This window comes from Calliopsis andreniformis, unplaced genomic scaffold (genome assembly GCF_051401765.1).
Source record: "Calliopsis andreniformis isolate RMS-2024a unplaced genomic scaffold, iyCalAndr_principal scaffold0002, whole genome shotgun sequence".
Lineage (NCBI taxonomy): Eukaryota > Metazoa > Arthropoda > Insecta > Hymenoptera > Andrenidae > Calliopsis > Calliopsis andreniformis.
Window position 1 is genome coordinate 18,661,627 of NW_027480423.1, and position 16,283 is coordinate 18,677,909.

The window sequence follows — 16,283 nt, forward strand, 5'->3', positions numbered from 1 at the left end:
TGATGGCCAATTCTACGTCCCGGACAACCTAGGCTTCACTCTAGGGCGTTGCTCCACCAGATCGAACAGTTAGTGCCTTAGAAGTCAACGCCAGAAGCATAAAATACAATATAAATACAACAGCTTTTCCGTCGTATAAAACGAATAATTGCAACCAGTATGAAACTTATGGTCATTTCTACTTTCCGAGTAACCTAAGCTTCACCCTAGGGAGTTGCTCCAACAGATTGAATAGTTAGGGCCTCAGAAGTCTACGCCCGAACCATAAAATGCAAAAAAAATACAACAGTGTTTCCATCATAGCAGGAATAATTGCGACCAGTTTGAAAGTGATGGCCAATTCTACGTTCCGGGCAACCTAGGCTTCACTCTAGGGCGCTGCTCCACCAGATCGAATAGTTAGTGCCTTAGAAGTCAACGCCAGAAGCATAAAATACAATATAAATACAACAGTTTTTCCATCGTATAAAACAAATAATTGCAACCAGTATGAAACTTATGGTCATTTCTACTTTCCGAGCAACCTAGGCTTCACCCTAGGGCGTTGCTCCACCAGATCGAATAGTTAGTGCCTTAGAAGACAGCTCCAGAAGCATAAAATACAATATAAATACAACAGCTTTTCCATCGTATAAAACGAATAATTGCAACCAGTATGAAACTTATGGTCATTTCTACTTTCCGAGCAACCTAGGCTTCACCCTAGGGCGTTGCTCCAATAGATTGAATAGTTAGGGCCTTAGAAGTCTACGCCCGAACCATAAAATGGAAAAAAAATACAACAGTGTTTCCATCATATAACAGGAATAATTGCAACCAGTTTGAAAGTGATGGCCAATTCTCTTTTCCGGGCAACCGAGGCTTCCCTCTAGGGCGTTGCTCCACCAGATCGAATAGTTCGCCGCCTTAGAAGTCAACGCCAGAAGCATAAAATACAATATAAATACAACAGTTTTTCCATCGTATAAAACGAATAATTGCAACCAGTATGAAACATATGGTCATTTTTACTTTCCGAGCAACCTAGGCTTCACCCTAGGGCGTTGCTCCAACAGATTGAATAGTTAGGGCCTTAGAAGTCAACGCCCGAACCATAAAATGCAAAAAAAATACAACAGTGTTTCCATCATATAACAGGAATAATTGCAACCAGTTTGAAAGTGATGGCCAATTCTCTTTTCCGGGCAACCTAGGCTTCCCTCTAGGGCGTTGCTCCACCAGACCGAATAGTTCGCCGCCTTAGAAGTCAACGCCAGAAGCCTAAAATACAATATAAATGCAACAGTTTTTCCATCGTATAAAACAAATAATTGCAACCAGTATGAAGCTTATGGTCATTTCTACTTTCCGAGCAACCTAGGCTTCACCCTAGGGCGCTGCTCCAACGGATTGAATAGTCAGGGCCTTAGAAGTCAACGCCCGAACCATAAAATGCAATTAAAATACAACAGTGTTTCCATCACATAACAGGAATAATTGCAACCAGTTTGAAAGTGATGGCCAATTCTCTTTTCCGGGCAACCTAGGCTTCCCTCTAGGGCGTTGCTCCACCAGACCGAATAGTTCGCCGCCTTAGAAGTCAACGCCAGAAGCCTAAAATACAATATAAATGCAACAGTTTTTCCATCGTATAAAACAAATAATTGCAACCAGTATGAAGCTTATGGTCATTTCTACTTTCCGAGCAACCTAGGCTTCACCCTAGGGCGCTGCTCCAACGGATTGAATAGTCAGGGCCTTAGAAGTCAACGCCCGAACCATAAAATGCAATTAAAATACAACAGTGTTTCCATCACATAACAGGAATAATTGCAACCAGTTTGAAAGTGATGGCCAATTCTACGTTCCGAGCAACCTAGGCTTCACTCTAGGGCGTTGCTCCACCAGATCGAATAGTTAGTGCCTTAGAAGTCAACGCCAGAAGCATAAAATACAATATAAATACAACAGTTTTTCCATCGTATAAAACGAATAATTGCAACCAGTTTGAAAGTGATGGCCAATTCTACCTACCGGGCAACCTAGGCTTCACTCTAGGGCGTTGCTCCACCAGATCGAATAGTTAGTGCCTTAGAAGTCAACGCCAGAAGCATAAAATACAATATAAATACAACAGTTTTTCCATCGTATAAAACGAATAATTGCAACCAGTATGAAACTTATGGTCATTTCTACTTTCCGAGCAACCTAGGCTTCACCCTAGGGCGTTGCTCCAACAGATTGAATAGTTAGGGCCTTCGAAGTCAACGCCCGAACCATAAAATGCAAAAAAAATACAACAGTGTTTCCATCATATAACAGGAATAATTGCAACCAGTTTGAAAGTGATGGCCAATTCTACGTTCCGGGCAACCTAGGTTTCACTACAGGGCGTTGCTCCACCAGACCGAATAGTTAGGGCCTAAGAAGTGAACGTCAGAAGCATAAAATACGATATAAATACAATAGCTTTTCCATCGTACGAAACAAATAATTGCAACCTGTTTGATAGTGATGGTCACTTCTACGTACCGGGCAACCTAGGCTTCACTCTAGGGCGTTGCTCCACCAGATCGAATAGTTAGGGCCTTAGAAATCAACGCCCGAAGCATAAAATATAAAATAAATAGAACAGTTTTTCCATCGTATAAAACGAATAATTGCTACCAGTGTGAAAGTTATGGTCACTTCTACGTTCCGGGCAACCTAGGCATCACCCTAGGGCGTTTTTCCACCAGACGGAATAGTTAGGGCCTAAGAAGTGAGCGTCTGAAGCATAAAATACAATATAAATACAACACATTTTCCATCGTATAAAAGGAATAATTGCAAACAGTGTGAAAGTAATGGTCATTTCCACGTTCCGGGCAACCTAGGCTTCACTCTAGGGCGTTGCTCCACCAGATCAAACAGTTAGGGCGTTAGAAGTCAACGCCTGAAGCATAAAATACAAAATAAATACAACAGTTTTTCCATGGTATAAAACGAATAATTGCTACCAGTGTAAAAGTTATGGTCATTTCTACGTTCCGGGCAACCTAGGCTTCACTCTAGGGCGATGCTCCACCATATCGAATAGCTACGGCCTTAGAAGCCTACGCCTGAAGCAGAAAATACAATAAAAATACAACGGTCTTTTCATCGTATAACAGGAATAATTGCAACAAGCGTGAAAGGAATGATCATTTCGGCGTTTCGGGCATCCCAGACTTAACTCTGAGGCATTGCTCCACCAGATCGAATAGTTAGAGCCTAAGAAGTCAACGCCAGAAGCATAAAATACCATATAAATACAACAGTTTTTCCATTGTACAAAACGAATAATTGCTACCAGTGTAAAAGTTATGGTCATTTCTATGTTCCGGGCAACCTAGGCTTCACCCTAGGGCGTTGTTCCACCAGATTGAATAGTTAGGGCCTAAGAAGTGAACGCCAGAAGCATAAAATACAATATAAATACAACAGTTTTTCCATCATATAAAACGAATGATAGCAACCAATGTGAAAGTTATGGTCATTTCTACGTTCCGGCCAACATAGGCTGCACTCTAGGGCGTTGCTCCACCAGATCGAATAGTTAGGGCCTTAGAAGTCTACGCCCGAACCATAAAATGGAAAAAAAATACAACAGTGTTTCCATCATATAACAGGAATAATTGCAACGAGTTTGAAAGTGATGGCCAATTCTCTTTTCCGGGCAACCTAGGCTTCCCTCTAGGGCGTTGCTCCACCAGATCGAATAGTTCGCCGCCTTAGAAGTCAACGCCAGAAGCATAAAATACAATATAAATACAACAGTTTTTCCATCGTATAAAACGAATAATTGCAACCAGTATGAAACTTATGGTCATTTTTACTTTCCGAGCAACCTAGGCTTCACCCTAGGGCGTTGCTCCAACAGATTGAATAGTTAGGGCCTTAGAAGTCAACGCCCGAACCATAAAATGCAAAAAAAATACAACAGTGTTTCCATCATATAACAGGAATAATTGCAACCAGTTTGAAAGTGATGGCCAATTCTCTTTTCCGGCCAACATAGGCTTCCCTCTAGGGCGTTGCTCCACCAGACCGAATAGTTCGCCGCCTTAGAAGTCAACGCCAGAAGCCTAAAATACAATATAAATGCAACAGTTTTTCCATCGTATAAAACAAATAATTGCAACCAGTATGAAGCTTATGGTCATTTCTACTTTCCGAGCAACCTAGGCTTCACCCTAGGGCGCTGCTCCAACGGATTGAATAGTCAGGGCCTTAGAAGTCAACGCCCGAACCATATAATGCAATTAAAATACAACAGTGTTTCCATCACATAACAGGAATAATTGCAACCAGTTTGAAAGTGATGGCCAATTCTACGTTCCGAGCAACCTAGGCTTCACTCTAGGGCGTTGCTCCACCAGATCGAATAGTTAGTGCCTTAGAAGTCAACGCCAGAAGCATAAAATACAATATAAATACAACAGTTTTTCCATCGTATAAAACGAATAATTGCAACCAGTTTGAAAGTGATGGCCAATTCTACCTACCGGGCAACCTAGGCTTCACTCTAGGGCGTTGCTCCACCAGATCGAATAGTTAGTGCCTTAGAAGTCAACGCCAGAAGCATAAAATACAATATAAATACAACAGTTTTTCCATCGTATAAAACGAATAATTGCAACCAGTATGAAACTTATGGTCATTTCTACTTTCCGAGCAACCTAGGCTTCACCCTAGGGCGTTGCTCCAACAGATTGAATAGTTAGGGCCTTCGAAGTCAACGCCCGAACCATAAAATGCAAAAAAAATACAACAGTGTTTCCATCATATAACAGGAATAATTGCAACCAGTTTGAAAGTGATGGCCAATTCTACGTTCCGGGCAACCTAGGTTTCACTACAGGGCGTTGCTCCACCAGACCGAATAGTTAGGGCCTAAGAAGTGAACGTCAGAAGCATAAAATACGATATAAATACAATAGCTTTTCCATCGTACGAAACAAATAATTGCAACCTGTTTGATAGTGATGGTCACTTCTACGTACCGGGCAACCTAGGCTTCACTCTAGGGCGTTGCTCCACCAGATCGAATAGTTAGGGCCTTAGAAATCAACGCCCGAAGCATAAAATATAAAATAAATAGAACAGTTTTTCCACCGTATAAAACGAATAATTGCTACCAGTGTGAAAGTTATGGTCACTTCTACGTTCCGGGCAACCTAGGCATCACCCCAGGGCGTTTTTCCGCCAGACGGAATAGTTAGGGCCTAAGAAGTGAACGTCTGAAGCATAAAATACAATATAAATACAACACCTTTTCCATCGTATAAAAGGAATAATTGCAAACAGTGTGAAAGTAATGGTCATTTCCACGTTCCGGGCAACCTAGGCTTCACTCTAGGGCGTTGCTCCACCAGATCAAACAGTTAGGGCGTTAGAAGTCAACGCCTGAAGCATAAAATACAAAATAAATAGAACAGTTTTTCCATGGTATAAAACGAATAATTGCTACCAGTGTAAAAGTTATGGTCATTTCTACGTTCCGGGCAACCTAGGCTTCACTCTAGGGCGATGCTCCACCATATCGAATAGCTACGGCCTTAGAAGCCTACGCCTGAAGCAGAAAATACAATAAAAATACAACGGTCTTTTCATCGTATAACAGGAATAATTGCAACAAGCGTGAAAGGAATGATCATTTCGGCGTTTCGGGCATCCCAGACTTAACTCTGAGGCATTGCTCCACCAGATCGAATAGTTAGAGCCTAAGAAGTCAACGCCAGAAGCATAAAATACCATATAAATACAACAGTTTTTCCATTGTACAAAACGAATAATTGCTACCAGTGTAAAAGCTATGGTCATTTCTATGTTCCGGGCAACCTAGGCTTCACCCTAGGGCGTTGTTCCACCAGATTGAATAGTTAGGGCCTAAGAAGTGAACGCCAGAAGCATAAAATACAATATAAATACAACAGTTTTTCCATCATATAAAACGAATGATAGCAACCAATGTGAAAGTTATGGTCATTTCTACGTTCCGGGCAACCTAGGCTGCACTCTCGGGCGTTGCTCCACCAGATCGAATAGTTAGGGCCTTAGAAGTCAACGCCCGAAGCATAAAATACAAAATAAATAAAACAGTTTTTCCATCGTATAACAGGATTAATTGCAACCAGTTTGAAAGTGATGGTCATTTCTACGTTCCGGCAACCTAGGCTTCACTGTAGGGCGTTGCTCCACAAGATCGAATAGCTACGGCCTTAGAAGTCAACGCCAGAAGCATAAAATACGAAATAAATACAACAGCTTTTCCATCGTATAAAAGGAATAATTGCAAACAGTGTGAAAGTAATGGTCATTTCTACCTTCCGGGCAACCTAGGCTTCTCCCAAGGGCGTTGCTCCACCAGATCAAACAGTTAGGGCCTTAGAAGTCAACGCCAGAAGCATAAAATACGATATAAATACAGCAGCTTTTCCATCGTATAAAAGGAATAATTGCAAACAGTGTGAAAGTTATGGTCATTTCTACTTTCCGAGCAACCTAGGCTTCACCCTAGGGCGTTGCTCCAACGGATTGAATAGTCAGGGCCTTACAAGTCAACGCCCGAACCAAAAAATGCAATTAAAATACAACAGTGTTTCCATCACATAACAGGAATAATTGCAACCAGTTTGAAAGTGATGGCCAATTCTACGTACCGAGCAACCTTGGCTTCACTCTAGGGCGTTGCTCCACCAGATCGAATAGTTAGTGCCTTAGAAGTCAACGCCAGAAGCATAAAATACAATATAAATACAACAGTTTTTCCATCGTATAAAACGAATAATTGCAACCAGTTTGAAAGTGATGGCCAATTCTACCTACCGGGCAACCTAGGCTTCACTCTAGGGCGTTGCTCCACCAGATCGAATAGTTAGTGCCTTAGAAGTCAACGCCAGAAGCATAAAATACAATATAAATACAACAGTTTTTCCATTGTATAAAACGAATAATTGCAACCAGTATGAAACTTATGGTCATTTCTACTTTCCGAGCAACCTAGGCTTCACCCTAGGGCGTTGCTCCAACAGATTGAATAGTTAGGGCCTTAGAAGTCAACGCCCGAACCATAAAATGCAAAAAAAATACAACAGTGTTTCCATCATATAACAGGAATAATTGCAACCAGTTTGAAAGTGATGGCCAATTCTACGTTCCGGGCAACCTAGGTTTCACTACAGGGCGTTGCTCCACCAGACCGAATAGTTACGGCCTAAGAAGTCAACGCCAGAAGCATAAAATGCGATATAAATACAACAGCTTTTCCATCGTATAAAACGAATAATTTCAACCAGTGTGAGAGTAATGGTCATTTCTACGTTCCAAGCACCCTAGGCGTCACTCTAGGGCGTTGCTCCACCACATCTAATAGCTGCGGCCTTAGAAGTCAACGCCAGAGGCATAAAATGCATTATAAATACAACAGCGTTTCCATCGTAGAAAACGAATAATTGCAACCAGTGTGAAAGTTATGGTCATTTCCACATTCCGAGGAACCTAGGCTTCACTCTAGGGCGTTGCTCCACCAGATCGAATAGTTAGGTCCTTAGAAGTAAACGCCAGAAGCATAAAATACGATATAAATACAACAGCTTTTCCATCGTATAAAAGGATTAATTGCAACCAGTATGAACGTGATGGTCATTTCTCCTTTCCGGGCAACCTAGGCTTCACTCTAGGGCGTTGCTCCACCAGATCGAATAGTTAGTGCCTTAGAAGTCAACGCCAGAAGCATAAAATACAATATAAATACAACAGCTTTTCCATCGTATAAAACGAATAATTGCAACCAGTATGAAACTTATGGTCATTTCTACTTTCCGAGCAACCTAGGCTTCACTCTAGGGCGTTGCTCCAACAGATTGAATAGTTAGGGCCTTAGAAGTCTACGCCCGAACCATAAAATGCAAAAAAAATACAACAGTGTTTCCATCATATAGCAGGAATAATTGCGACCAGTTTGAAAGTGATGGCCAGTTCTACTTTCCGAGCAACCTAGGCTTCACCCTAGGGCGTTGCTCCACCAGATCGAATAGTTAGTGCCTTAGAAGACAACTCCAGAAGCATAAAATACAATATAAATACAACAGCTTTTCCATCGTATAAAACGAATAATTGAAACCAGTATGAAACTTATGTTCATTTCTACTTTCCGTGCAACCTAGGCTTCACCCTAGGGCGTTGCTCCAACAGATTGAATAGTTAGGGCCTTAGAAGTCTACGCCCGAACCATAAAATGGAAAAAAAATACAACAGTGTTTCCATCATATAACAGGAATAGTTGCGACCAGTTTGAAAGTGATGGCCAATTCTACGTTCCGGGCAACCTAGGCTTCACTCTAGGGCGTTGCTCCACCAGATCGAATAGTTAGTGCCGTAGAAGTCAACGCCAGAATCATAAAATACAATATAAATACAACAGTTTTTCCATCGTATGAAACAAATAATTGCAACCAGTATGAAACTTATGGTCATTTCTACTTTCCGAGCAACCTAGGCTTCACGCTAGGGCGTTGCTCCAACGGATTGAATAGTTAGGGCCTTAGAAGTCAACGCCCGAACCATAAAATGCAAAAAAAATACAACAGTGTTTCCATCATATAACAGGAATAATTGCAACCAGTTTGAAAGTGATGGCCAATTCTACGTTCCGGGCAACCTAGGTTTCACTCCAGGGCGTTGCTCCACCAGACCGAATAGTTACGGACTAAGAAGTCAACGCCAGAAGCATAAAATACGATATAAATACAACAGCTTTTCCATCGTATAAGACGAATAATTGCAACCAGTGTGGAAGTAATGGTCATTTCTACGTTCCGAGCACCCTAGGCGTCACTCTAGGGCGTTGCTCCACCACATCTAAGAGCTACGGCCCTAGAAGTCAACATGAGAGACATAAAGTACAATATAAATACAACAGCGTTTCCATCGTATAAAACGAATAATTGCAACCAGTGTGAAAGTTATGGTCATTTCTACATTCCGAGCAACCTAGGATTCACTCTAGGGCGTTGCTCCACCAGATCGAATAGTTAGCTCCTTAGAAGTAAACGCCAGAAGCATAAAATACGTTATAAATACAACAGCTTTTCCATCCTATAAAACGAATAATTGCAACCAGTGTGAAAGTAATGGTCATTTCTACTTTCCGAGCACCCTAGGCGTCACTCTAGGGCGTTGCTCCACCACATCTAATAGCTACGGCCTTAGAAGTCAACGCCAGAGGCAAAAAGTACAATATAAATACAACAGCGTTTCCATCGTATAAAACGAATAATTGCAACCAGTGTGAAAGTTATGGTCATTTCTACATTCGGAGCAACCTAGGATTCACTCTAGGGCGTTGCTCCACCAGATCGAATAGTTAGGTCCTTAGAAGTAAACGCCAGAAGCATAAAATACGATATAAATACAACAGCTTTTCCATCGTATAAAAGGATTAATTGCAACCAGTTTGAACGTGATGGTCATTTCTCCTTTCCGGGCAACCTAGACTTCACTCTAGGGTGTTGCTCCACTAGATCGAACAGCTAGGGCCTTAGAAGTCAACGCCAGAAGCATAAAATACAATATAAATACAACAGTTTTTCCATCGTATAAAACAAATAATTGCAACCAGTATGAAACTTATGGTCATTTCTACTTTCCGAGCAACCTAGGCTTCACCCTAGAGCGTTGCTCCAACAGATTGAATAGTTAGGGCCTTAGAAGTCAACGCCCGAAGCATAAAATGCAATAAAAATACAACAGTGTCTCCATAATATAACAGGAATAATTGCAACCAGTTTGAAAGTGATGGCCAATTCTACGTCCCGGACAACCTAGGCTTCACTCTAGGGCGTTGCTCCACCAGATCGAATAGTTAGTGCCTTAGAAGTCAACGCCAGAAGCATAAAATACAATATAAATACAACAGCTTTTCCATCGTATAAAACGAATAATTGCAACCAGTATGAAACTTATGGTCATTTCTACTTTCCGAGCAACCTAGGCTTCACCCTAGGGCGTTGCTCCAACAGATTGAATAGTTAGGGCCTTAGAAGTCTACGCCCGAACCATAAAATGCAAAAAAAATACAACAGTGTTTCCATCATATAGCAGGAATAATTGCGACCAGTTTGAAAGTGATGGCCAGTTCTACTTTCCGAGCAACCTAGGATTCACCCTATAGCGTTGCTCCAACAGATTGAATAGTTAGGGCCTTAGAAGTCAACGCCCGAAGCATAAAATGCAATAAAAATACAACAGTGTTTCCAAAATATAACAGGAATAATTGCATCCAGTTTGAAAGTGATCGCCAATTCTACGTCCCGGAAAACCTAGGCTTCACTCTAGGGCGTTGCTCCACCAGATCGAATAGTTAGTGCCTTAGAAGTCAACGCCAGAAGCATAAAATACAATATAAATACAACAGCGTTTCCATCGTATAAAACGAATAATTGCAAACAGTGCGAAAGTTATGGTCATTTCCACATTCCGAGGAACCTAGGCTTCACTCTAGGGCGTTGCTCCACCAGATCGAATAGTTAGGTCCTTAGAAGTAAACGCCAGAAGCATAAAATACGATATAAATACAACAGCTTTTCCATCGTATAAAAGGATTAATTGCAACCAGTTTGAACGTGATGGTCTTTTCTCCTTTCCGGGCAACCTAGGCTTCACTCTAGGGCGTTGCTCCACTAGATCGAACAGCTACGGCCTTAGAAGTCAACGCCTGAGGCATAAAGTACAATATAAATACAACAGCGTTTCCATCGTATAAAACGAATAATTGCAACCAGTGTGAAAGTTATGATCATTTCTACATTCCGAGCAACCTAGGATTCACCCTATAGCGTTGCTCCAACAGATTGAATAGTTAGGGCCTTAGAAGTCAACGCCCGAAGCATAAAATGCAATAAAAATACAACAGTGTTTCCATAATATAACAGGAATAATTGCATCCAGTTTGAAAGTGATGGCCAATTCTACGTCCCGGACAACCTAGGCTTCACTCTAGGGCGTTGCTCCACCAGATCGAACAGTTAGTGCCTTAGAAGTCAACGCCAGAAGCATAAAATACAATATAAATACAACAGCTTTTCCGTCGTATAAAACGAATAATTGCAACCAGTATGAAACTTATGGTCATTTCTACTTTCCGAGCAACCTAAGCTTCACCCTAGGGAGTTGCTCCAACAGATTGAATAGTTAGGGCCTTAGAAGTCTACGCCCGAACCATAAAATGCAAAAAAAATACAACAGTGTTTCCATCATAGCAGGAATAATTGCGACCAGTTTGAAAGTGATGGCCAATTCTACGTTCCGGGCAACCTAGGCTTCACTCTAGGGCGCTGCTCCACCAGATCGAATAGTTAGTGCCTTAGAAGTCAACGCCAGAAGTATAAAATACAATATAAATACAACAGTTTTTCCATCGTATGAAACAATTAATTGCAACCAGTATGAAACTTATGGTCATTTCTACTTTCCGAGCAACCTAGGCTTCAGGCTATGGCGTTGCTCCAACGGATTGAATAGTTAGGGCCTTAGAAGTCAACACCCGATCCATAAAATGCAAAAAAAATACAACAGTGTTTCCATCATATAACAGGAATAATTGCAACCAGTTTGAAAGTGATGGCCAATTCTGCGTCCCGGGCAACCTAGGCTTCACTCTAGGGCGTTGCTCCACCAGATCGAATAGTTAGGTCCTTAGGAGTAAACGCCAGAAGCATAAAATACGATATAAATACAACAGCGTTTCCATCGTATAAGACGAATAATTGCAACCAGTGTGAAAGCTATGGTCATTTCTACATTCCGAGCAACCTAGAATTCACTCTACGGCGTTGCTCCACCAGATCGAATAGTTAGGTCCTTAGAAGTAATCGCCAGAAGCATAAAATACGATATAAATACAACAGCTTTTCCATCGTATAAAAGGATTAATTGCAACCAGTTTGAACCATGATGGTCATTTCTCCTTTCCGGGCAACCTAGGCTTCACTCTAGGGCGTTGCTCCACTAGATCGAACAGCTAGGTCCTTAGAAGTCAACGCCAGAAGCATAAAATACAATGTAAATACAGCAATTTTTCCATCGTATAAAACGAATAATTGCAACCAGTATGAAACTTGTGGTCATTTCTACTTTCCGAGCAACCTGGGCTTCACCCTAGGGCGTTGCTCCAACAGATTGAATAGTTAGGGCCTTAGTAGTCAACGCCCGAAGCATAAAATGCAATAAAAATACAACAGTGTTTCCATAATATAACAGGAATAATTGCGACCAGTTTGAAAGTGGTGGCCAATTCTACGTTCCGGGCAACCTAGGCTTCACTCTAGGGCGTTGCTCCACCAGATCGAATAGTTAGTGCCTTAGAAGTCAACGCCAGAAGCATCAAATACAATATAAATACAACAGTTATCCATCGTAGAAAACGAATAATTGCAACCAGTTTGAACCATGATGGTCATTTCTCCTTTCCGGGCAACCTAGGCTTCACACTAGGGCGTTGCTCCACTAGATCGAACAGCTAGGTCCTTAGAAGTCAACGCCAGAAGCATAAAATACAATGTAAATACAACAATTTTTCCATCGTATAAAACGAATAATTGCAACCAGTATGAAACTTATGGTCATTTCTACTTTCCGAGCAACCTGGGCTTGACCCTAGGGCGTTGCTCCAACAGATTGAATAGTTAGGGCCTTAGTAGTCAACGCCCGAAGCATAAAATGCAATAAAAATACAACAGTGTTTCCATAATATAACAGGAATAATTGCAACCAGTTTGAAAGTGATGGCCAATTCTACGTTCCGGGCAACCTAGGCTTCACTCTAGGGCGTTGCTCCACCAGATCGAATAGTTAGTGCCTTAGAAGTCAACGCCAGAAGCATCAAATACAATATAAATACAACAGTTTTCCATCGTATAAAACGAATAATTGCCACCAGTATGAAACTTATGGTCACTTCTACCTTCCGAGCAACCTAGGCTTCACCCTAGGGCGTTGGTCCAACAGATTGAATAGTTAGGGCCTTAGAGGTCTACGCCCGAACCATAAAATGCAAAAAAAATACGACAGTGTTTCCATCATATAACAGGAATAATTGCGACCAGTTTGAAAGTGGTGGCCAATGCTACGTTCCGGGCAACCTAGGCTTCACTCTAGGGCGTTGCTCCACCAGATCGAATAGTTAGTGCCCTAGAAGTCAACGCCAGAAGCATAAAATACAATGTAAATACAGCAATTTTTCCATCGTATAAAACGAATAATTGCAACCAGTATGAAACTTGTGGTCATTTCTACTTTCCGAGCAACCTGGGCTTCACCCTAGGGCGTTGCTCCAACAGATTGAATAGTTAGGGCCTTAGTAGTCAACGCCCGAAGCATAAAATGCAATAAAAATACAACAGTGTTTCCATAATATAACAGGAATAATTGCGACCAGTTTGATAGTGGTGGCCAATTCTACGTTCCGGGCATCCTAGATTTCACACCAGGGCGTTGCTCCACCAGACGGAATAGTTACGGCCTAAGAAGTCAACGCCAGAAGCATAAAATACGATATAAATACAACAGTGTTTCCATCGTATAAAACGAATAATTGCAACCAGTGTGAAAGTTATGGTCATTTCCATATTCCGGGCAACCTGGGCTTCACTCTAGGGCGTTGTTCCACCAGATCGATTTGTTGGGGCCTAAGAAGTCAACGCCAGAAGCATAAGGTACAATATAAATATAACAGTTTTTCCATCGTATAGAACGAATAATAGCAACCAGTGTGAATGTTATGGTCATTTCTACGTTCCGGGCAACCTAGGCTTCACTCTAGGGCGTTGCTCCACCAGATCAAACAGTTAGCGCCTTAGAAGTCAACGCCCGAAGCATAAAATACAAAATAAACAGAACAGTTTTTCCATTGTGTAAAACGAATAATTGCTACCAGTGTGAAAGTTATGGTCATTTCTACGTTCCGGGCAACCTAGGGCACACTCTAGGGTGTTGTTCCACCAGATTGAATAGTTAGGGCCTAAGAAATCAACGCCAGAAGCATAAAATGCAATAAAAATACAACAGTTTTTCCATCGTATATCAGGATTAATTGCAACCTGTTTGAAGGTGATGGCCATTTCTCCTTTCCGGGCAACCTAGGCTCCACTCTAGGGCGTTGCTCCACTGGATCGAATAGCTAGGGCCTTTGAAGTCAACGCCAGAAGCATAAAATACAATATAAATACAACAGTTATTCCATTGTATAAAACGAATATTTGCAACCAGTATGAAACTTATGGTCATTTCTACCTTCCGAGCAACCTAGGCTTCACCCTAGGCCGTTGCTCCAACAGATGGAATAGTTACGGCCTTAGAAGTCAACGCCCGAAGCATAAAATGCAATAAAAATACAACAGTGTTTCCATCATATAACAGGAATAATTGCAACCAGTTTGAATGTGATGGCCAATTCTACGTTCCGGGCAACCTAGGCTTCACTCTATTGCGTTGTTCCACCAGATGGAATAGTTACGGCCTAAGAAGTCAACGCCAGAAGCATAAAATACAATATAAATACAACAGTTTTTCCAACGTATAAAACGAATATTTGCAACCAGTATGAAACATATGGTCATTTCTACTTTCCGAGCAACCTAGACTTCACCCTAGGGCGTTGCTCCAACAGGTTGAATAGTTAGGGCCGTAGAAGTCAACGCCCGAACCATAAAATGCAAAAAAAATACAACAGTGTTACCATCATATGACAGGAATAATTGCAACCAGTTTGAAAGTGATGGCCAATTCTACGTTCCGGGCAACCTAGGCTTCACTCTATTGCGTTGTTCCACCAGATGGAATAGTTAGGGGCTAAGAAGTCAACGCCAGAAGCATTAAATACAATATAAATATAACAGTTTTTCCATCGTATAAAACGAATAATAGCAGCCAGTGTGAAAGTTATGGTTATTTCTAAGTACCGGGCAACCTAGGCTTCACTCTAGGCCGTTGTTCCACCAGATCGAATAGTTAGGGCCTAAGAAGTCAACGCCAGGAGCATAAAATGCAATAAAAATACAACAGTTTTTCCACCGTATAACAGGATTAATTGCAACCTGTTTGAAAGTGATGGTCATTTCTCCTTTCCGGGCAACCTAGGCTCCACTCTAGGGCGTTGCTCCACTAGATCGAATAGCTAGGGCCTTTGAAGTCAACGCCAGAAGCATAAAATACAATATAAATACAACAGCTTTTCCATCGTATAAAACGAATAATTGCAACCAGTATGAAACTTATGGTCATTTCTACTTTCCGAGCAACCTAGGCTTCACTCTAGGGCGTTGCTCCAACAGATTGAATAGTTAGGGCCTTAGAAGTCTACGCCCGAACCATAAAATGCAAAAAAAATACAACAGTGTTTCCATCATATAGCAGGAATAATTGCGACCAGTTTGAAAGTGATGGCCAGTTCTACTTTCCGAGCAACCTAGGCTTCACCCTAGGGCGTTGCTCCACCAGATCGAATAGTTAGTGCCTTAGAAGACAACTCCAGAAGCATAAAATACAATATAAATACAACAGCTTTTCCATCGTATAAAACGAATAATTGAAACCAGTATGAAACTTATGTTCATTTCTACTTTCCGTGCAACCTAGGCTTCACCCTAGGGCGTTGCTCCAACAGATTGAATAGTTAGGGCCTTAGAAGTCTACGCCCGAACCATAAAATGGAAAAAAAATACAACAGTGTTTCCATCATATAACAGGAATAGTTGCGACCAGTTTGAAAGTGATGGCCAATTCTACGTTCCGGGCAACCTAGGCTTCACTCTAGGGCGTTGCTCCACCAGATCGAATAGTTAGTGCCGTAGAAGTCAACGCCAGAATCATAAAATACAATATAAATACAACAGTTTTTCCATCGTATGAAACAAATAATTGCAACCAGTATGAAACTTATGGTCATTTCTACTTTCCGAGCAACCTAGGCTTCACGCTAGGGCGTTGCTCCAACGGATTGAATAGTTAGGGCCTTAGAAGTCAACGCCCGAACCATAAAATGCAAAAAAAATACAACAGTGTTTCCATCATATAACAGGAATAATTGCAACCAGTTTGAAAGTGATGGCCAATTCTACGTTCCGGGCAACCTAGGTTTCACTCCAGGGCGTTGCTCCACCAGACCGAATAGTTACGGACTAAGAAGTCAACGCCAGAAGCATAAAATACGATATAAATACAACAGCTTTTCCATCGTATAAGACGAATAATTGCAACCAGTGTGGAAGTAATGGTCATTTCTA